The sequence below is a fragment of the Dermacentor variabilis genome, chromosome 8, assembly GCF_050947875.1.
Source record: "Dermacentor variabilis isolate Ectoservices chromosome 8, ASM5094787v1, whole genome shotgun sequence".
Taxonomy (NCBI): Eukaryota; Metazoa; Arthropoda; class Arachnida; order Ixodida; family Ixodidae; genus Dermacentor; species Dermacentor variabilis.
In genome coordinates this window covers 139,411,035-139,433,111 of record NC_134575.1, presented here as the reverse complement: position 1 = coordinate 139,433,111, position 22,077 = coordinate 139,411,035, and the positions used below count along the sequence as shown (strand labels likewise).

At 49.4% G+C, this 22,077-nt stretch overlaps 1 protein-coding gene across 2 annotated transcripts in view; it reads right to left on the bottom strand.

Moving 5' to 3' along the window:
• LOC142590618 (MIF4G domain-containing protein-like) overlaps positions 1–21,815 on the bottom strand; it is a 152,912-nt gene extending 131,097 nt beyond the window's left edge. Inside the window, exon 1 of one of the 2 annotated variants that reach the window (XM_075702945.1) lies at positions 21,479–21,815. The gene's annotated coding sequence lies outside the window, so the exon portion shown is untranslated. The remainder of the gene's footprint in view (positions 1–21,478) is intronic. The other variant, XM_075702944.1, reaches the window with a different exon arrangement.
• Between the last annotated feature and the right edge of the window lie 262 nt (positions 21,816–22,077).

Here is a 22,077-nt window from a genome sequence, read left to right as displayed (position 1 = left end):
TCGACACTCACTAGGAATGACAGCTGCAGCCAGTTGCTACGAATGCATAAAAGAAAGCATCGCAAAAAGTAGGACACGGACGCACGATAAGAACCAACGTCACAGGCGCCGACTGTCAACCGGCCTATATCGAATAAAACGTAGAAAACGCGCAAGGCTCACGCGCCAGTGAAACTCACATCTGAGAACATTTCGCGTGCCGCAGACCGTTTGTGATAGCGTTTTAACAACATTTGTTGAGGCTTGCAGCGCAGCTCAGAACGAGCAGAAAGGGAAGGTGGAATGAAAGGGAACGGAGAACAGAGTGAGCGCTCTCCGTTCCTTTTCATTACCCCCTAGCACCTTCCCTTTTTGCTCTTTCTGAGCTGCGCTACAAGCCTACAAAAAGTCATGAATTACCAACTCGCCCAAACTGCCACGCTGTTGTAACAACGATTTGTTCGCGGGACGACACGCGTGCTTATATTCAGACGGGCTCTCACTGGCGCACGAACAGGCGTGCATCAAACGCGGGCTAGTCGAATGCATACTGCGTAGAGAAAATCTATCTGTGTTCCGGTTCGCTTCAAGAGTTCCACATCAACTTTAACTTGTGTATGTTCCTCGTCCATGCTGCCGGTGTGCATTAATGTCCCTATAGCACGGTTTATATGCCATTCTGTTTCCTCAATAGTTTCAGTTGATAGTCATCGCTGGTGCCGTTGGGTCTCTGCTAGCGTACGCGCCCCAATTCCCGCTCTGCTTTATTTATTCTTTTTCCACCGCGAGATCTGCACGCTAGCACGGCGCCCGCCGGCAGTCACGGAACCCGCACTGCACTGAAAGCGCGCGCGCGCACTCGAAATGCGCCCCGGTGTTGCACCGTTGGCGCGACGGCCCGCCTCGTCGGTACAACGACCAGCGAGAGGTGCAACCGGCCACGACGGGGAGGACGACGACGCGCCGATTATCTCGCCGACGGCCTCCGCCCGTTTCCAGAAATAGACGCAAACAACTTTCGAGCTCGCCGCGCGCGCTCTTTGTTTTTCAGCCCACGAACCAAGAACAGCGCGGTCGCTGTGCAAAACAGAGGGCGACCAGAGGGAATGCGTGGCCTCCGAGATCGCACAGGCACCGTTGCGATTGCGGAAGACCCCGCAGCGGTCAGCGGGGCGCCGAAGGTCGATCTGTCACTGCCGTCTGCTGCAGCGTGGCCTCCGTGATCGGGCGGCGTGCGCTGGGCGCAACCAAAACTCGGAGGTCATGGCTGCATAAACTTTCGTAAGAAATACCACATTGGAGAACACTCTGAAGGGCATGTGGTTCGCTGCAATGTCGCATCGCAACGTAAAAAGAACACACACACACACACACACACAAAGAAGACCGCGTCATAACGGGAAACGCACGTTCGAAGCCACCAAGAGTACATGACATATATCCCCCTGCCCCCACACAGCCCGTGGATAGGCCCGCTGACTTTGCTCGAGGTAACAGCTGGTCGTGCACTTCCTCGGAAGGGGCGCCACCCGAACTGCCCGATCGGCCGTTGACAGATCGCATCGCTTGCGGCGAGCGGGTCGCTCTGCCGACGATGCCTGTTTCGACCGCCGCCGCGTCCCCTTCGAAAACGAGAACGCGCGCAGGCAACTCGGCGCCTGCCTTTCACGCAGGAAAAAAACGCGACAGCGTTCCCGGCCACCCGCCAAGGGGTGTAAGACGGGCTACGGCGCAGCGACTACGCGCCCCGCATCGGACGCGGTGAGCGTCGAGCAACGCAGCGTTCGGCGCGACAACGAAATGTGCGCCTGAGCAAGCAACGCACGCCTGAGCCTTAGAAACAGCGCGTTCACTAGAGGCGCTTTTGTACCGCTTTGAAGCATCGAACTCGTGGCTCAGTACAATAAAGAAAAAAAAAAAAAAACTCGTGGCTCAGTGGTAACGTCTCCGTCTCACACTCCGGAGACCCTGGTTCGATTCCCACCCAGCCCATCTTGGAAGTTACTTTTTATTTATGAAGTGCCTGCCGTGATTTATCGCTCACGGCCAACGCCGCGGACGGCGACGCCGACGCCGACGACACCGGCTTTTCTGCGACACGAGCTCCTTAACGCTATCGCGTTAATAGAATTATGCAGGTCCAATCTACCCGCTCCTTAACCCCAGAAGCGACGCTTTCGCGAAGCGGTCAAATAAGTGCTACGCATCTGGTTATATATTCTACGCAGCGTTTGCCACCATAGTGTGACTGCCTGGCTGCCGGTGAAGACTCCTTACATCACGTCACCATACCCGTACACGTCTCTGTCCCACGTATGTCTTTCGTGTCAGACATGGTTGTTTGTGTCGTAACATTAAGGCCGACGGGCAGCAGAAAAGGGAAACCGAATAAAGCGTCCCGAATTCACAAGCGAGAACATTCTCACGTCTCAATACCACAAAGGCGCCAACTGGACGTTCGCCACGCGTCAAACCACCACCCCTCCTGTCCAGACGTCAACGCAGCGCGGACACCCACTGTGGAAGGGTCCCACGAAAGGCGCCCACCTCACCATTACCTAGAGACCTGAGCAAAGCATAAAAAGAGCGTCCTGATGTGAACTGAGACGTTTAGCTGCTGCATGGAATGGGCTCCGTACTGGAGCCGTGTGACTAAGCTAAATAAACCCGTTTTCCTTCATTTTCTATGACCTCACGTAGTAGTCGATGGGCTTGGTGGATTCCGTGCCCACAAGGCCGCCCTACCCGCAACAATACGGTCTTGGATTTATTGAAAAACCACAGTGTCGCGACGCACTAAGACAGCTACAAAAGAGCTCTAATCTTCCGGGATTCGCGATATTTTTTTTTTAAAGTCTCTGCATTCTTCAGTACCCCACGGTAATTGCAATAGGACGGTGGAATTGTGACGATTATTATTTTTTACACGTTTTTCTTCATTTTCAAATTTTTTACAATCGCTTAGGTCTATCTTGTGTTCGTAGTTCTGTATATTTTACCCGTTTTGTTTACTGCACTCGAGAAACAGCAGTAGTATGACTATTATCGCGCCTTGCGGATATAGTGTACATTTATCTCTTATACACCTTGAATAGAAGGAGTAAGCGTGACTGTATTGAACAGTTTCCAGTTGTCATTCCGGGTACGTCATGCCCGTATGCTTGCAACCAACACGTGCATGGCCTGTGTGTGCTTCACGACTGCAACGCATCAGCGACGCCACCTGTGCGTTAATGTGGACGGCGATTTGCGCCTCGGAAACATCCGAGTAGATTACAGAATTAGCGAATCGGTAGAATTTCGTGCGAATACGCAACCTCAAGGAGAGCGTTGCTTGCGAAACGCCGGCAAGCACAACGAACGTTGAAAAAAGACGCAGACTCCAGCGATTCCTGCACTCGCCGCGGCGGCATTTGCTCCCGCGACTCTCCCCAAACTTTGGGCGAAACCCGCGCGCAGATTCGCCCGACGCTCTCCGGCGGCCGCAGCGGCACGACGATGCACTCGCGGAACAGACGCGCGCAGCACATGCCCCGTTTTTTTTTTTACCTCTCGTTCACTGCTGTCACAGAGAAAATACAAAGCAGATAAAATTCACGAGGCGGAACCCCGGTCGGAATAGCAGGCGACCAGAAAGAGTTTGCACGTCGCGTCTCTTCTCCATGCTCTCATCATCGGACAGTGCGGTTCAATGCACACTTTTTTTTTCTCGCGAATTTCGGTTTCCTGCTCCCCACGATGGCTATACCCTCAAGGCGATCGACAATGGGAGAAAAAAAGAAGTTGAAAAAAAGTTTATCGTCTGGAGGCCACGCCATCTGGGGATGCATCTACCGCGAACGAGAAACGATCTGGCAGATAAAAGGACGGTTCGGCGACCCCTGCCGGATCCGCGGTCCTCGCTTACAGTAACGGCCCGAGAGAACCACACAAACCGCGATCGTTCACCGTGGGGCCATCCGAACTTCCCTCGTTTCATTCCCGAACCTGGAGATGGGCGCACAGCGACCCGGAACGACCGGGTTAGACCGATGCAGCTGTGGCACTATATGCCGGCTGCAACCGCCATTGATTCAATACCTCTTGCAGGAAGCCTCTCTCTCCTTTCTTCCTTCCGAATACGCACACGAAGACGGCACTTTCTTTTGACAGCGGTACTTGCTTAAAAAAATGTGCCGAGCTTGATGTGCAAACATAAGCGCCGCTGCACCAGCGGCCTATTTATTTCTCCCTTGCACAATAGGTTAACAGTAAGGTCACATTTTTAATTTTTTTTTTTTGCGAAAACAGACTGCCTTAGATTTGTTAACATTAATATTCAACACATTTGTGTCGCACAATGCTTCCAGTTTTTTTTTTTTTTTCAGAAATGTATTCGCCTGTACTGCCAAGCTGAGAAAGCTATCGCCTTCAAAGAGTATAGCAGATCGTCCCCATATATTATGAAACAGGCATTACGATCGATTATGACCAGGTCATTAATATAGATATAGTAAAGCAATGGTCCGAGGATACTGCCTTGTGGCACACCACAATTCACAGCTTGCACAGTTGACTTAAATTTGTCCACTGAAAGGAACTGTTTTCGGGAAGATAGGTATGATTTAACTGGTTGCAAAGCATGACTTCTTATTCCATACAGCTCAAACTTTTTTAATAGTATGCCATGATCTATTCTCTCAAATGCTTTTGTGAAGTCAAGAAAAATCCCTAAGACAATGTTCTCGTTTTCGAAGTTTTCTAAGATGAATTCATTTTGGTGCAGAGGTGCAAGCTCTGTAGACCGATTACTCCTGAATCCATACTGACAGTCAGTAATTATTATTATCATTATTCACCTGGCCGTTCACAGTCACGTTACAGAACCACCGCAACGAAACCGGTCGTGGAAAACCGCCACAGAATCTTTAGAGCGCAGCCGTACGAAGGTACTACAGTGCGCTTCAAAAGCTTACGGACCGCTCGGTTTGAGAGAAACCGGAATGTTTTCGCCAGCCTGAGCAAGCATCCGGGTACTTCCGGCCTGTATACTAACACGCGCGAACGGCGTAACAGGGTGTCGTACGGTTTTACTCGCTACGTTCGGAAACCGCCAGGACATCCAACGCTTTCTGCCATCCCACGTGTGGCAAGCTTTCCACGCCAGCCCGTCGAGCACTCGACGACGAGGCACCGTCGTCTGCACCGTCGTCTGCACCGTCGTCTGCATCGCACGCAGACGACAGGCACCGCTTGTCGACGCAGCGCTGCGGCTTGCACGGCACTCGGCACCGCACTCGAGAGCGGGGCACACTTCGAAGGAGCGTGCGCGAATCTTTTCTGTCCTTGTGTCAAACGGTCGCTACGCGCAAGTGCGAATATATTTCCTACACCTTTCGTAGACTGCAAAGCGTCAACTGCGCCCAAATAAAGATAAAATTGAAGCAAATGAACGATGAATTTTCGCCCTCACTGGAACAGTATAGACATAAAACATCAGAACTTGCGCAATGGAACAGGCCACGCCACCTAAGCCACCACATTTACAGGCTGTACGGCAATTATTCGCGCTCTGGAGTGCATGCTAACTACTTGTGTGCTCCTAACGGTCCATTTGTGCTTTTAATAATGAGCACCTCTTCATAACCTGCTAAGTAATGACCTAAACTTGCCAGCTTTAGTGAATACCAGGATGTGAACGCCATTTTATATAACTTGTGATAACGGCTGTTTATTATTCGAAAACTGTTCGATTCGATTCGCTTCTTGGGTTATTCGATTCGTATTCGATTCGGTCTCATGCGCACACACCTACGGGGAGGCTTCGTAGGGTCATTCTTGTCGTGGCTGCAGCCTTGCAATTTCCAAGAACAAGAACTGCTGTACGAGAACTCGGGCGCTGCGATGTTACAGCCACATCATGAAAGCAGACAATGAAGTCAGAGATAAAGCAAAGGGCAAATCACTTTAATTGAAATGTGGAGATAACAACGAAGAAGAAAGTCGAGGAATATCGCAAGTGGGAGATATCCACGCACATCCGCCGCATTACGCGCGCTGTGCTTTGTCTGGAATTGTCTAACCTGTGCAGGCACCGTGAGCGCATTTGTGCACGCAGAATAGTGCACGATAAGCAACTGGTGAGGATGGTAATATTTAAAGCGCGTCGCATAATTACGAAGTTCCAACTCTAACTCAATAAAAACTACCTCGCAATTGTGAAAAGTTCACTTATTTATTAAAACGTCTCAATCGGACAGCACTGGTGCATTATGAACCGCCCTGAATTATAACATTCAGTTGTGAGCAGGACATTGGCGAAACCCTCGTGAACTTTGTAGTAATATCACGTAAGCTGCAAAATGTAACAAATTTATCCGTTTTAGGCTAACAGACGCAGTTCAAAGAACCGCGATATCGGTATTTATTTCAGTGTTACTGACTTGTAATCTTCGTGTTTCAATATCATATTTAACTTATTCGGGAATTCGGTTAAAAAAGTCTAAGCCACAGCCAAAGTCATGATTAAGTGACTCGCTCAGATGCAGCGAATTTCATGCAAATCGCACGGGCGGTGGCCTCGTAAAAGTATTTCTGCGTTTTACGCGTACTTCGACAGGAAAATCGGAGGTGGCACCTCGCTAAGTGGTCATCTGAACGAACAAATTTTTTAATAGGGACGCGATCAGGGCGGCATTTCCATAAGAGGAAGCTTCAGCTCGGGCTCAACTCCGACGCGGCCTATTCAAATACATGTAAAACGCAAAAACGTTTTTATGAGGTAACCCCTGGACCGATTTTGATGAAATTTGTCGCATTTGAAAGAGAAAGTTAAATTCTAGTGACTGTTGGAAGCCGAATTTCGATTTAGGGCTTGAATTTTCTTAAAACGATTTTCAAATATTTGACCGTTAGAAAAAAATATAATCACGAAGTTTACAAATTCATAGCTTTGCATCAAGAACTGATATCGCGGTTCTGTAAATGACATTCATTAGATCATTCAAAGCGGACAAATTCAATATGTCATTTTACATCTTACGTGAATTTGTTACGTTGGTTACAACGGTTTTGCAAAAGTTGTATTTCCCTATGATTAATTTTTTTTATATTCATGTGTAACATATCAATTTTGTCCGCTTTAGATGTACTATTAGATACAATTCACAGAATTGTATTATCATTTTTAGTGGTTAAGTTACAGAGTTGTAAACTTGATAGTTTCGTTTTTTGAAAATTTCAGATTTTTGCCAATTTTTAATAAGAAATTGACAATCTAACTCAAAAATTCGAAACCAACAGTCACTAGATTTTAAGTTTGTCTTTTAAATGCAACAAACCTCGTGAAATTTGGTGCAGTGGTTGCCGAGAAAAACGAATTCTCCTTTTACATGTATTTAGATAGGAGCACTCGAGCTAAAGCTTCCTCTTAATGTATGTTTAAAGATTCAAACAAGTCGAAGAGTTAACAGCAAGTTGGAGACAAACCATTTCAGTGTTAGAAAAAGGAACGTTGATGAAGTCAAGTTTTGTCAGAGGGGCTTCTCTGACAGGGCACCTTCAAGAAAAACATTGGATTCAGCCTGAAGCGTCTCCCGTATTGTACGACCACCGATGCGCTCAGAAAGTATTACACAAAGAGTCGTTTACAACCTCCTTAGAGGCTGTTTAGGAGGAGTATACAACCTTATTAGCTTGCCTTTTGCCCGCAAGACAATGCACATGAAACTCATTCCAGACAGTGCATTCCACTGTACCTATCAGGTACGCTGGAACGAACGAGAGCTCACGTCAAGTCGGCGCCCACAGGAGCTAACCGCGCAGGAAGGACTCGGCGTTGTGACGTCAAAATCGGCGTAGGCACGTCACTCGAACAAAACCACTTTAATGGCGAACAGATTCATTGGCTTTACATCGCGCTGGCATTTTCAAAACCATGGTCGGGATATATTATCGTGCAGGATTCGCCGGGCCTAGAATGTTTCAAAGGTAAACATTCGGCTTACATCTCTCCACGTGGGTCGAATGAGGAAACACCCGAAGGAGCTAGTCGAGCTCCGACACGATCCGTTTTATTTACACACACACACACACACACACACACATATTATATATATATATATATATATATATATATATATATATATATATATATATATACACACACATATGTTTTGTTTGGAGCTTCCTTTGCTCTTCAACTGAAGCGGTCGCACGTGCCTACAATGGCTGCACCGTATTCTTTTCTTTCGGCTCTTAACACAAAGCTGTTCCACGTTTGAGCACAAAGGCTCCGGCATTCGTAACCGAAAGGAGCGAGCATTTATCGTGTGAATATGCGAGCGTGAAACTTGTAAGGCAGCCGAAACGCTCTCTACAGATTGTGCGTTCTCTCGCCGCCCTGCTGGAGGCGCACGAGGCCTAATAACAAGTGCCGGAAAAGATTCTGCGCGCTGCCCGCTAGTATATAAGGCTGCATTGAACTCTGGGCAACCAAGACGAGGAGAACGTGAAGATTACGATGGAAAGTAGAGTCGCACGGAGTGAACAGAAGAAAAGAAATTACAGCAGCATCTCAGTTCGCTTTATCAACAGCCGCGGTCCGTCGTCTGACACGCACTGTACTTCTGCTTGGCACCCGAAAAGGGGCCCTTCAGGAAGTGTCCGCTCGCAAGCCATCGTCTCCTCGCGGGTGTACAACACTGCATCGTACGCGCGCACAGCGTTCGAAGCCCGCGCGGACCTCGCCGCACGCGTCCGATAAATTCGTCTTTTTTTTTTTTTCCCGACAATAGGGCATTTTCAGCAGACGTCACAAGAATAAGGTAGCGTTCCGACTTTTTTTTTTTCTCTCTCGCTTTTTTTTTTCTTTTTTGTTATTGATATGATGTAATAGCAGAGTTTCGCGTCTTTAGGTGGCACTGGTTAATCCTTGTCGCTTGGCATAGAAAAATGCCGTCCCAATATTTGCAAGAAGATGCAGCACAAAAGAATCACAAAGCCAGTCCAGAGAACACAAACAAGTTCTGTTTCGCAGACCAGGGCACGTAGAGACCGTGAGTATAGCCATACATAACATACTAGGTAAACTTCTGACAAACTTACCAGGCACAGACTTACATCACACACGGATCTTTCAGCGCACAATAAAATTTAATACAGATTCAAAGCAATTGCTTTTCTAAAAAAAAAAAAACTTTTAAAGCGACAAGCTTTCTCTGAAGCAGCACCGTCAGCCATGGCCAAGATTTCTTTAATTTAGGGTGGATGGTCGTCGATCTAATATGTTAGATCTGCCCTCAAATTTCGTCTCGCAATTTCATGCCTTGGGCACTCGAGGAGGAGGTGCTGCACATCCGCACGAGCGCTGTGGGCTAAGGACATTTAATCCTGCACAAAAAAGTACACTGTAAAGCTATTCACACCATTAAAAACGAAAGGGGTGTAAATATGTCTACAACTGCCACCCTTAGGGTGTCCGTTACATAAATAACACCCTAACGATGTGATTTACAGACACATTTACGCCCTTTTTCACGTAAGGGTGCAAATTATTTTACAGTGTACCGCGTACATGCTGTACCAAGTCGCAGGCCCGATGCAGCAATACCTCAAGTTTTCGGTTACCTTTAGGCTTTGGCGGAAATGGCAGTTTTACACACGCGTCTATAACAAATAATTCGGAAACCTTAGAGCGTTGATCAAACCGAGGCATTTTTGGCGAGACGACCGGACAACAGCCTCTGAAGCAAGCGGACTACACTGCGTGAAAGAGGAAGGCTGCATCCGCTGCAGTGTTTCCAGGTGTATGGCAGCGACCTGGCATCCGCCGAAACGCTGTAACGCGATTATTCGCGCTTGCTTCTGTGAGCCGTTTCACCGTTTCGTACAAGTGTGAATTCATTCAACGAATCTTTCTCCATGCTTTTGCCTTACTTTCTTCGTGTGGCCTGTCTTTCACGCTATACAGCACGTGTTAAATACGACGAGGAAACGAGAACAAGGTAAAAGCGAGAGCCAACGTGTCGACAAGTGGACTTGTCTTTAGCGTCTTGAATTTCCATCTGCCGTCTTGCCCGCGTTTTCCCTGTACACGTTAAAGAGACACTTGTACAGTGAAATCATTAAATCAGTTTCGAGTGAAACACCATTCTTTATAAATTCCACTTTCGTTAATTCTGCGGAAGACGGTTGTTTACTACAACAAAAAATGAAGGCCAAACTTTCAAATTTTGCCAGCGCCGGCATACGTCAGTGTGAAGCCACGGATCGATATAAAAAAAAATTCTCGCATTTGAGCCATTTGGCTCACTGCTAAGTTTGGTCTCCGGCTCTTCTGGAACACAATGTAGTCCATCTTTACCTATGAAAAAAAAAAACTATGCCTTGGAAGAGGCCGTCAAAATCTATGACGTCACACGGTGAGCTGGTGCGGGAACTTGAAGCCGGCATCGCCAGCATGCAGTCTCCTTTTTTGCACGTTTTCTCGGCAGGGCGGCTTTACGTGGTACCGTACAAGCGCAATTTGGTGATTAAGGTCAACTTCTCTACTTTGTTCGTTTGAAGACATTCCTGTCAACGCAAGCATATATGTCTCGTTAAGTAGTTACCGCCACGACCAGGACGTAAACAGAACTTTCAGCAAACGACTGCGCGCACTTCTGCACCAATGCGTGCACGCGCGTCTACGCGAAAGACAGACTACGGCACGACGGTTGCCAGACGCTGGAACTTGAAGCGCGCGGCTGAATGCGCGAGTGCCGGACGCGAAGCACCTGGCGCTCGACAGCGGAAATCGGCGAGATGCCGCGAATTCCTTCCCGCCGGAACGCGTGTCATACCCGTAATAAGCGAGCCGATCCGAGTCGCTCGCGGGAGCGCGCATGGAATTGCGTCGCTGCGCCTGCGTTCGAAAGCTGGGGGTTTGACATCTCGTCCCGGACCGCTTGTGACTGTACGAGACGAGAACGGCCGGGCTACGTAACTGACGGGCTAAACATAGTTGAACATGTCGACACACGCGAAGTTTCGAAAATTTCGCGGACTCTCGGGCTTGGAAAAAGTAGCGCGTATTGAGGAACTGAAAGCTGCATGAGAAATTTTTCCGGATGGTCTACAAATTTCTCATTGACCCGTGGTATATATGCAACGTGCAGTTCGTTATGCGAGGGAGTTATTTTGAATTCGTGAGTATCGGTCAGTGAGCTTTACCGCGTTTATTAACTCCCTCTATCCGGATCCGTTATATTGTGGTTGTATTGCAGTAAGGTATCGATACAAGGCCTCACTCACACGGAAGAAGCAAAGCTCGGACGTAGCTCGACTTCAGGTTTCCGAAGCCACGTGAAGCAGTCCAAATCAAGGAAACCGGCCGGGAGGGAACAAATAAACAAAAAAACATCGATTTAAATTGCGCAGTTTAACGTCCCAAAACTGCGCAGTGGATTTTTACGTACGCCGTGGTTGAGGGATTAACTTCGGCCAGCCGGGGTTCTCAGGAGCACCTACGAATTTAAGTGCGCGGGCGTTTTTCGCACTTGGCCCGCATCGAAACGCGGTCGTCGCGACGGGAGACGAATGCGCGGCCGACGGTCAGAGGCAAACGACGGGCTCAACTGCTTACACTGTGTATGCGCATGCAGTTGGCTTGTAAGGGTTCGTGCAGAACAAGCATTTCAATTATGCCGAAGGCTAAATTCAAGGAGGCAAAACAAGCAAACCGTACTCGTACTGTCATAAACAGTGAAACGTTCTTGGTCGCAGTTTTCTTGCAGATAAGTGGGATACACGCTCTTCAGGCTGCGCTTAAAGCAGATTTTCCCATTGCAATGACGTCAATGCACTGTGGTCGGTACCGTCCGACTTCAAAGATACGTTAATGCCAGACGGCCCAAGCTTGCTTTCCTTCAGGCAAATGCCTAGGGCTCGAAAACAGAGCCGTGACGGCTGTGAATCAACCAGGAAAAGAACAAAATGGTGACACGGCTTGGTCGCTCGATCTGACTGTGACGTCGACGGCCATTTAAAGAAGCCCGTCACTGCGCGCGGCGGACACGCCACACTGCAATCGTTCAGCGACTCTCGCAGAAGAAAACGTCCAGGATTGTGGGACAGTGTACGCGGCACAGCTCCTGCGCGGAGTTTGTTGTAATACACTGAACTTTCAAAAGTCGCCCCAGTGCCACAGTTTTCGATTAAGCAATTCGAGGAGCACGCATACTTTCGAGCGAATTTAGGGGCACTTGAATCCCAAATTCAAGGCTTCTCACGGATTTCGAGGGTGTGTACGAACCCCGACTGTGCTGTAGCAACGTCACGTGTCATCTAACAGAGTGATGAATTGGGCTACTTGGTGTGCGTCCGTTGTTTCTGCGCTATCTGCAACGCGCACTGGTTAACGGAGACGAGAGGAACACCGACCGGTGAGAAAAACAAAATGACGAGAAGAAACGCCGTTTATTGTGCCACTCAGTGCTTTTCTTTCTGGTGGGAGACAAAGGCATGGGCGTTAGCCGTTGCGCCTGGTCTGCTACCCTATACTGGGGGAGGGGCAGTAAAAGTGAAGGAGAAAGGAAGTGCATAATACGTGATGCGTGGCACTCGTAACTGCATTCACCGCGCATTCAAAGGCGGTCATCGAGCCCAGCATCACCTTTGAACAGCACAGCAGGGCTCTGGTGCGTATACCCGTGCGTATGAGGGTCAAGTACCAACATCTCCTTGTGAATTATTATTATTTATTATACCCCATACTTCATACCTATTACTTCAAGTAAATTGAATCCATAAAAACCTCTCCTTCCGTATTTTGTACTTGTGGTTTTTACGGCACGGCAATGACGAATGTAATGCACTCGATTAGCTTCACAATTGCGTATGAACAATTTTATTGGGGACACATGTATTTATTACAATCTAGATTATGGTCAAACGAATAATTTCGCTTTCGAAGCACTAATTATCGCAGTCCACTAATTTGCAACTCAAATGAGTTTAGAAATGGGATATAAAATGTTTGTGCAGCTATTTACACGAAAACAGCTGCCTTATTGCGCAGAGTTTCAGCTTTTCTCTTCTTTGCCTTAGCATTGGCATCCAATATCTTGTCATTCATCTTGCAGCAGTAGTTCTTCAATAAAATATTCGTGCTACACCACAAAAGGTGCCTTAACACAAATTCAGATTTATGTCTATCCTCGCAGGCGTCGAACTCAGAGGAATCATCACTTTCTGTAAATGCACTTGCTGTAATTGAGCAATTAACCTTTCCGTATTTTTCAAAAGTAACTATTTAAAGAAGTTCTGAACATCTTACCCAGGAGTGCGCTAATACAATGAAGTCTGCACGTGGTAGCTCCCTAATCCAGGCACTCTGGGCTTCTTCATCTTGCGGAAACTTGAAGACATTATTTTTCTGCCTTGATTTGTACATGTAATTGCTCCGGCAATTGGGCACGCAGTACTTATTAGGCATATCTTGGCATGGCACTCCACATTCCGGGGCAATGACGACTCGCGGTACACACAATCGCAAGCACAGCACAAGTGTTGAGACTACATGCACTGGTCACGTCTAGAAAAAAAATCTGCGTTCGGAAGCATGCAATAGCATGTCCGAACATGCCGGGACTTGTTTAACCCCGAAGCTATTCTAGGAGCAGCAGGGCTCCTGGAACTAATTGAATTGTTGTCGCCGCTTTCGTCCCCTCGGTCTTCTCCGAACAGCCGGGGTTAACCGTTGTATATCTTCCGCGCTTCATTTTCAAAACTGGTGCGCCGCTCGTAGCTTCGTAGCACGCTGCACGGAACTTCTATGTTGGCCTCTTGTGCGTGACGTCGCTCAAGGGGAGAGGGTCAGCCAGAAGGCCTTAAGTTCTCTAGAGGGTGTTGCAAGTACGCGGTGCAGGGTGCTCCTCTCCTCCCCGCTATATATAGTGCCCGCTAATTTGCCTTCAATAAGACGTCTGTCGGATAAAACTGATTTTGCGGAAAATGTTAACGGAGCGGCTTCAATTGCGGCGCTTGTTTCAGTTTTGTCGCGTCGTGAACGTATAACCGTGTAACGAAGAATTAACGGTCTGGAGAGTTTTTCGGGCTTCGTATGTGCCCCAATAGAACGGGAAGGCGAACGGGCGATATGTTTATCCTCCAAATGTCAAGTGTGTTGGCAAAGCTTTTCGAGCACCTAGCCGTGCGCTATCAAGCACGAGCGTGCGTGAAAGAAGGAATGCACAGGAGAGCGGCAAGGCAGCAGGCACAGCGTTACAGCGTGCGCGAAGACGCGCGTCCAGGCGCAGGAGCAAGTTGGCCAACTCGCCGCCATGCCAAATGACCACTCAAACTTTTCGCGCATGAGGCACGCCAACAAACGGTCCCACAATGCGTCACGGCTGGACGCGCGGATCAATCGCCCAGGCTGTCGACGATCTTATTCAGGTCGACAAGGAAACGCATACGGGACCACGCGGAACCGTGTTGCTGGCGCCTTTTTTCGGTGAATGCAGCGTCTCTATAAAACTGACGCCCGCGAGCTGTTTCGAAACTGGGCTAGAGGACGTACGACGCCATGCAGAAGGGAATGACGTCATACAGGAAGTAGAGTTTCCTACTGCTGAGCGCAGTCCAACACTCGTCACATGGGTTCCTCTAGGACAGCAAACCGACGCTTAAGCAGGGTGCGCCACAAATCTCCTCGGTGTGTGTCACTCTCCAATGAGCCTCTCGCAACCTTGGGTTTCTGATGATGTGTCACTGAGTGTTGCGGCAAGCAAGCGAACAATTGTCAGCATACGCCGGCACCGGCGCGCTAGGCTTTTCGTCTCGGAGATCACACACGGACTTCTCGGTGGTTCCACTAGATGGCGCAGCGTGTCCAAAAAGAAGTGCAAATGAGTAGCCCGGTTGCCGCATGACGCGTTTCTCGGCGTTCGGACCATGGAGGAATGAAAAAAACCTAGGAGGGAGCATCGCGTGATTCCACTAACCTCGGCACCTCCTCTGAAGCCGCTCATCCCACTCGCCGGGGCCTGGCGCCTTTCGGGTAGGAAGAGGCCCACATTGGTTGCCGGACCATCCGTGTTTGTTTCGTACCTGGTAACGATTAGCGGCCTAGTGGCGCCCGCCATCAACGCGTGGGTTACCGCGGGCGTCGTTCCTCGCTTCAAATACGTTGCCTTGAAACGTGGAGAAAGACTGCGGAGCCAGACCCGCGGCGACAAAATTTTAGAAGCATCACCTGCGCTTACCAGCCCAGTTAGTCGGCGCTCCCACCTCGAAACCCGTCCAGAGTATATGCCTGCCCGAGCGTGCTCTACTGCTTCGTCAAATCGGCTGTTGTGTAACTGGAACTCAGGTGCGCATTTTCTTGCTAATTTTTGTTTACCTGCCTTGCGCCTACAAGACAAGCTCTTTCGCAGGAAAGTTATTTGTCGCGTGTTTGCTTAGTAAAAGGTTCTGCCGTGAATCTTTCGTTTTGAAAGACATAAATAGCAATACGCTGTACTCTAAACGCCGAAATCACCTTTCCTTGAGATTTACGCGCACTATTTTGTAAGATTGTGTGGTGCGACGACCTTACGCTGTTGAGGCGTGCTTATTGAGTTTTCGCCTTTCTGCTGAGAGGCAGAAGGCATTGAGGAGAACGACAACGTCGACTGGGGCCGTCTGCCATAACAGTGGGCCGGCACAGCGTCAAATATGGCCGCGGACGCTCGCTTGAGCGCCTGCACATGTTTGCAGGGGCGAAATACATCATATTGTTTCCCAGAAGATGCTCCCAGACGCGACGAATCGCCGTCGGAAAGGCGGCTTTGTTTCCACCACACGTTTGCAGGGCGAAAAGTTTCCTCGTTTCCCTGAAACCGGCGCGAAACGCGACCAGTCGTCCGTCAGGTGCTCGTGGCGGGTTGTTGGGCACGATGCCGACGCCTTGGTTCGTTGCTGCATTGGCGCCTCTCCGCTGCTTGCTTCAGCGGCGAGCCGCGTGGCGGTTCGGTGCTTCACCTGACTGACGTTACGCAGACTCGACTGATTCATACACTTGAATTCCTTCACTAAACCGTGCCGTGCGTTTGCCACGCCGAACATGAGCGCATATCCCAAAACCCGCGCAGCAGACGCAGCCAAAGCGAGCCGACTAAAGCTACCACTTGCCTATCACGTGAGGGCCTATTTCCCATCATCCCACTCCTCTTAATTTTTTTTTATGACTAGGCTTCAAAGTTTTCACGTGATGCTCCCTCATAGTATTTTCCTTCCTCTGTGGTTCGCAAGCGCCTGCGCGCCATACATTTTTCGAAGCCACGTGCAGGCCGGCTTCGCTGCGGCAACGCTAGATGGCGCTGTTATGATCGGCCGTTTAGAGTTACTGTATATGCTACCAAAGGTAGCGGAGTTGCGCGTCTGTTTTATCACGCCGCTAGCGCCTCTATTGGCAGAACGTCATCACGTGGTAGGCAAGCAACCGTGCATTGCGGAGAAGCAGATGCCTGGGCCAATTTTTGTATTTCCCGACGCCGCCGCTGCAGCGAACTGGATTCACACAAGTTATCGCCAATCAAATTCAAAGCGAATCCGTCCGATTTTGGCGTTCGCTGTTCGCGTGCGGGTTAGCTGAGGAGCAACAACACAACGTGCGCAGCGCATCTAACAATTGGTTCATCGCTGTGTCCTCGCAGTCCCGTCGGGATGATATAATGACCGGGTGCTCTGTTCCCGACTGCACGAATCGCTCTGTAAGCGGAAAAGCTTTTTATTCGATCCAATTCAATCCCATGCACCACACTGCTTTCACAGAACTGTCATAAAAAAGCCAGCTCACATTTTCATGATAATTATGCACTGCTTGGGTTGTTGTTTCTGAACATAAAAGGGGTTACACTACCAAGTAAAGATATTTCATCTACTACTGCTTATGTGAAGCAGGATGCACGAGGAATTAATGTCGTTATTTACCATACGGTAAGGGCCTAACTGTGTTTTGCATTATTACCCGTAATGTAGCTATGTCAATCCTCTGAGAGAAAAAACTTTCACTACACTCCCACAGAAGGTTACTTTTGGAATCCCTGCAGTGAAAAGGCACATAATGAAGTGGCACTTGCAGGTGTGGCTGATATCCAGTGCCTGCTAGTAGGTGGGTACGTTTCTACAGCAAATTTAACGGGGTACCAGAGTCGAAATACGAATGGTTGGTCATTGATTCACCAGTAATATCTAAGACTGCCTACACGTTGAGAGCTTTGGCACATAAGCAGGTATGCCTATTGCAAAACCCAGTATCCAGTGTCCAGTGCAGCGCCGGATCATGGGCCCAGTGCGGCGCGCTGGATGCTGGGGCGCTGGGCAGGCGCGGCGAACTGGGAGGCGCTGGGTACTGGTACGAAAAACAGCTCTAGCGCGTTAAATACGCGGTGCCTGGACACCGTATATATATTTTTTGAGAACAGAAAGCGTTTTGGTGCAATAAAAAAGAAAAAAAAACGTAAAAATAAATGAGCTCCGACCTCAGGACTCCATCGTCGGACCTACAAATCTCAAGCCCGGTGCTTTACCACTACGCCACGCCAGGAGCCGAACGTGGGCGCATAATTTCCACGTCAAGGACCGAGAAGCAGTTTTAGTTCCACAGAGATGCGTCAGTCATGGCGGACGCCCAGCAACTAGAACTCGCGCCTGCACCGCAAACAAAATTTTGCTGTCCATATTCATGCTCGGAAGTGCCACCGATTTTCACTTGCAATTGGCATTTTAACTTCGAAAAAAATCCTAAATGAACCGCCGACCCGGGACGCTGTATGGGCTGCTACTACCGCTTTAGATAGCCGTTTCTTGTTCTTCACGCAAAGGATATGCAATGTTTCCTTAGTTCAGTGATGCTTTTCAGTTGACACGTCTGTCTATTCATAGATCTTCGTCACAGAAGCGCAGGCTAGGGCTGTGAGCCTTCGGCGACAGCACATATATACCTGTGTTTATGACGCGTCACATCGGCGCTCATCGCTACTTGTGCTGGCACTGTAAACATGAAAAAATGGTTTATTTAAGAACACTGATGCGAAATCTGAAATATGGTGATTTATCCTTGTTAGACTTCTTGATTCCTGAGCCTAGACGCGCCGAGAACATGCAGACGGACTCGGCGGATGCGCTTGGCCTAAGCTTCGGTGGGGACCGATCTCGGCGCCTTTTTCTTGAAGATCTTTTCAGTCAGCTGTTTCGATGCACTTTGTTTGCGATTAGGCGGAAAAGCAGTCCACAAGCGATGCAAAAGCGTCCACGGTCGATCGACGATACGCTAGGCATGTCGCCTGCAAAAACAAAGTGCGGCTTCGCCGCATAGATTTGGTTGCTTCCCAGGCAAGATGGCGGACCTACGCGCAACTCTGCTACCTGTGGTAGCATATGCAGTAACTCTACGGCCGTTCACCCCGCGACAACCTCCGGTCACGGTTAACGCGATTATGGCGAACGCGCCGATGGCCTCGTCAAAATGGTTCTCAAAACGGATGATTTATGGCCAACACGGGAGTACCTCGGTCAAGAGATGTTTGGGCAATTAGCAAGGATACGAGCATCACTTGTGAGCCGCACGAATTGGCAAGTCCACGCCGGAGACGCGGTCAGTGTACGATCGGAGTCAGCGATCGGAGTCGCCCTTCCTCTGTGTCCAACGATGTGCGTACGTTTACGACAAAGCTTCCTTCGGAGGGAAACGGCAACAGACCTCCGGATTGGCGGGACCTGACGTCATTGGTCTCCTGGCGCCGGATTGGCGGAGGCGACTGAAGAATGACCACGCGGGGCATAAAAGGAGCAACGGACGGCGGGAGTCGGCGGCTGCTGCAACTTGATGAACTTTTTGCGTATTACTTTGAATTTTCTCGGAAGTATAAACGTGTTTGTGAAACGTCCCGAATATCGGGCCCAGCATCACGTCTCCTCCACGAGCAAAGTGAATTCCACGTCTTCAAACTCCCAGTCGCAACAGCGCCGAGTGTTCTTAGGGAAGCGCTCAAGAGGAGGAATCAAGCTGCAGTACACGCCCCTGTGTCGTAAGCTCGTTTCGGTGCCGGCAATAATTAAGTTGCGTCGCTATACTGATTCAATGCTAAACGCGTCGACAGACATCGCGAGACGCGTTCCGCCGATTTTTTTTCCCTTTTCGCCTGCTTGCATATTAAGTTATTAATAAACTTAAATATTATATTCAGAGCAAGAGTGGCAATGAGGATACTCTGGACCATCAAAGGTTTCTGATCTAGCTTTATATTGTTCAATACACGCTGCAGAAATATTTTGCAAGCCTGGAAGAAAGCCTGCGACATACGAAAAATAGTCCGACTTCCTCCAAGCGGCGGCAAACGTTGCCTTGGTTCTGTCCAGCTGCGCGGCACTTGCAAATTTCTAAATTTTGGGAAAAGTTGCGTTAGAAACCCCGTATGCGGTGAATGCAAGCAATCATTTGAGACTAATCACAAACTCGGGCGGACTGAACGCGTGCCACCTTTGTGCTACACCATTAAATTTTTTTTTTAATTAGATGTTTCTATAGTTATACTGCGCACTCCTTTGTTCCGCAGATACGACATTTAGCAAGTTACCAGGCTGCAACAGTAGTTTGTGAAACTTGTATAAAAAAAAGAAAAGAAAGAAAGCCCGTCCTTTATGCGGAACCTAGCTCATCTTGCAGACAATATAGCTGCGTATACTCTGAGAATAATGAACCTTAAAGAGTGCGAACATAGAAAACAAGATATGGCCAACAACCATTATAAAACAAGTTACCCACATTCCTTAACAAGTTGGACAGAAAAACAGGTTTCAATTGGGGAGCGTGCGACTTTCGATGAATCATTTCAAACACCCTTAATCTCGTTCAGCTTTTTCTCCCACCATTTGATTGATCTGACATTATAGCTTTTGCGAGCAGTCTTTTTTCGTTGCGTCGAGTACATGAAGTCTTCCTTCACAACTGTCGCGATCTACTCAGTTATGTAAGTCAGCATTGCTAATACGTTTTCGCTCACTGCTGTTTATGTGCATGGCATCATGTAGCCGCAATTTATGGCGGCTTGTGCTTTTATTTTGTCGAGCTGCCAATCCATAATCATGTTTGTTGCTTATGATAAAATTTATATTTATTATTATTCTCAGCTTACACGTGCCGAAACTACGATCTGTTTATGAGGCACGCTGCAGTGAGCGGCTGCCGATTAATTTGCACTCCCTGGGGGTTCTTTAACGCGCACATAAGCACACACAAGCGCTTTTGCATTGCTCCCTCATCCAAATGTGGCGTACGAGGTAGCGGGTTCGATCCAGGGCATTGTAAGCTGCCACGGCGCGTTCAGAGCCGCACAGTGCATGCGCGAAAACGTTCAAATTCTTATCTTCTCTGCGCAAAGAAAGATTTCACGGAAGCTTGGAACAAGCGGCGCAATGCGATAAGTACGCGACGAAACACAAAAGGCACAGAAGAGAAGTAGCGTGATGCCTAAGTGCACGTACTCGCACGAAAAGAAGGAAACCTTATCAAATGCACTGCTATAGCTCCGAAGCTCCATCGCGCGCGCTACTAAATGTTACGGCCAGTATTTGCGGTTTTCGCCGCCGGTACTCGAGCGGATCTATACGCGTAGAACACCACAAATGTGAGTCGCTCCGCACATCAGATCCGCATCAGATCGACGAACGAAAGGTTTCGCTTCAGAAAGAACGCGGCTGTGCAATGACAACAGTAGAAGAGCAAACAACGCTCACGAGTATAGTTCATTCTACGCCTTGCCAGGAAATTTAGGTATTGGATATAGGTGATAATTCGGTTTACCTCCGAAATTCCAAGCACATGTCCCGCTCGCGCATAAAATGCGACAGCGAAAAGTTGAAGCCTCGTTTAGGCGACTGTTGCCCCTTTACGTTAATTCTAGAAATCCGTGCCCGAAACACCCTTCGTATACTACGGTCGTAGGCGACGTTTCAAGCAGGGACTGTACGAGTATGCCTAGTCTCAAGAAATCACCGGCCACGCGCTTTGTCGTCTCAGCGGGGAAAAAAAAAAAAAAGAGCTCGCCCCTGCAGAACTATGCTTTCATTTTTTGCTTTCATGGTGACGTCTGCTGCCCCTCGGCGTTCCCAAAAGGGAGCGGGACGTCTCAAAAAAAGCCACGAGCTCCAGCCCCTCCGCCATTGCCAAAAAGCAGCAGCAGAGTCCTCCTGCACGCCCCTCTTCCTCCTCCGGACGTCACCGCAGCGCTGTGATGCTGCAGCGCGCCACGGGGAGTCCGTTAAGTGCGCGCACATACTCACAACGCGAACGTCACCAGCGTAGCAGAACACACAGCCGTATCCTCGTAGTGCAGACGACCGCAGCAGACGACGAGACTGGAGTGGCAGACGGCGTACGCTAGTCGCAGACGACGAGGAGAGAGGCACCGCTCAGTCGAGCAGCAGATGACTCCTCCCCGAATACTCGCACGCACCAGACGCGCGCGACGATGCGTCCGAGCAGCAAAGGACTCACCGATTTCAGAAGGTCGTCGTTATTTGGGTGCCTCCGCACCGCAGGCTTGCGCGCCGTGCGTCGTCTTCTTCCCGGCGTCGCGCGAGGCTGCTGGGTCCCCTTGCTGTTGCAAGCGACGCCGCGGGGCGGTTTCGTTTTTCTTTTCGGGCTTTGTTGGGGACGGCCGCCGCCGCAGGTGAGGAGTGGTGCGCGTTGAGATGCGGTTGACTAGCTTCGTGGTCGTCGGCTGGGCGCAGCGGCCGCCATATCCCTTCGCACTGGCACTGCCACCCTTCCGCCTGCGACCGAGCGCGCCGCGTTCGGAAACTGCCGCCGCGCCGATGCCGCTGCTGGCGGAGAGCGATGGCGGCTCTCTCCGCCTCCTCTTCCCGTTACGCCCTCCCTCCCTTTCCCTCGGTCACTATTCACGCTCCCCCGCGCCGACGTTTCTTTGCGCAGTTGTTCGCATTTTCGTTTGCTTTTGCGCAACGCGAATAAGCCTTGACGCGCGCTGGGCGCGCATCCTCTCGGCACGCCGAAGCAGCAGAAACCGAAAAAGCTCCCATTTGCAACTGCACGTTGCGTGGCGTCCTCCCATAACGGTTGTCGCTGCTTTGACT